The following is a 1,818-nucleotide window of genomic DNA, read 5'->3' on the forward strand; positions in this document are numbered from 1 at the left end:
GGACGTTGAGGATGGCTCCATGGTCTTGCTTAGTCACTAAAAACAGCTCGGTTGCTGAGCAACGGCGCAAAGACCCCAGATAGGCAGAGCATTGCCTGGTAGGGGGCTTGCTGGGTGGATCCCTGTCCCAGTAGAGCCTGAGCTCCACGAGCTCTACGTAGATCAGGTGTTCCAGATTCAACTTGCTCGCACAGTGGGGCACTCCTGCTTATCAGCAGGGCTGGCAGCCTCTTGGAGACTACTCCTGAGGCAGCTATGAGGATTCTACTTATCAATGCTGAGACCAACTGCCACCGGAGGAAAAACATGACCGGCACACAATTTAGTTACAAGAATCACACAAGCAGTTTATTACTTACAAATCCTTTTGGTGTTCCTGGGTACAAGTTAAGGGAGTCTGGTCGGAGCAGCATGGAGACAGTCCATGTTCAATGTTAAGAGTCTGGGCAGCCCTGGCCGGTTGGCTCAGCGGTAGAGCCTGGCGTGCGGGGGACCTGGGTTCAATTCCCGGCCAGGGCACATAGGAGAAGCGCCCATTTGCTTCTCCACCCCCACCCCCTCCTTCTTCTCTGTCTCTCTCTTCCCCTCCCGCAGCCAAGGCTCCATTGGAGCAAAGATGGCCCGGGCGCTGGGGATGGCTCCTTGGCCTCTGCCCCAGGCGCTAGAGTGGCTCTGGTCTCGGCAGAGCGACGCCCCCTGGTGGGCCGAGCGTCGCCCACTGGTGGGCATGCCGGATGGATCCCGGTCGGGCGCATGCGGGAATCTGTCTGACTGTCTCTCCCCGTTTCTAGCTTCAGAAAAATACAAAAAAAAAAAAAAAAAAAGAGTCTGGGCGACTACCACAGCAGAGGGGTCACTTAGCTTTAATACCTTTTCTGGCCTACACCTTCTAGCAGTTGTCAATCTACAGGATTATCACCTCAAACCCCCTTTTTGGGAGTTCCTCGAAGGAAGCCCTTTTTATGTTATCTACTGAAATGTTACATCAAGCCACTTTTAAGGTGTTTCTAGGGAAGCTTCTTGTTTGTTAACCTACAGAGTTATGACATCAAGTCATTTTTTATCTATATATAACTTCACACACACACACACACACACACACACACACAACTGGACCCTGCGCAAAAGGCAGAGTCTGTTTATCATATCTGTACACGCTATATTAATTCCTATCCAGATGGCATAATTTTATTCAATTTTCTTAACTGCTTCTAATATTATATCCTAATTATTTCTATATATCTTCCACGTTTTCCTATATTTCTATATATTTAATGACTATAACATTATATTACTGCAACAATCCCAGGAGTCTCTCTGCCTCCTCAACTCTCAAGAAAAATTTGAGAGAAATAAGAGTCTCTATATAAACTAATTCTCCTCTCCCACTAGGACAGTTGGGGATTTTCCTCTCCAAAGACCATCAGTCCCACTCCAAAGCTAGTAATTGTCCCTGGTGTCTTGACATTAGAGTGAAATATATACTTCCACCGTTGCATTTATCCTGTGCAGGAGGCCTCTTCGTTGTCACGGTAACTGCCTAGGCACACCTCCGGCGGAAACTTGGATGGACGACAGCAACTAGGCCACTATCATGTGTCCATTTGCCAGGTTAAAACATGGCCACTGCCGCAACACCCCACCTAAGTTTGTCATTAAACACCTGGGGCTGACCTCTACCGCAGGAAAGGAAGCAATAACCGCCCTCAACATAAAGCAAAACTTCCCAAAACCCCATCGGTTCCTTAGCTCCGCCCACCTCGCCGGAAGTACCCAACCAGCGCCCTATAGCGTCACTTTCATTGACCCCTGCCCCCA

Source organism: Saccopteryx bilineata, chromosome 3 (assembly GCF_036850765.1).
Source record: "Saccopteryx bilineata isolate mSacBil1 chromosome 3, mSacBil1_pri_phased_curated, whole genome shotgun sequence".
In the NCBI taxonomy this organism is placed as follows: Eukaryota; Metazoa; Chordata; class Mammalia; order Chiroptera; family Emballonuridae; genus Saccopteryx; species Saccopteryx bilineata.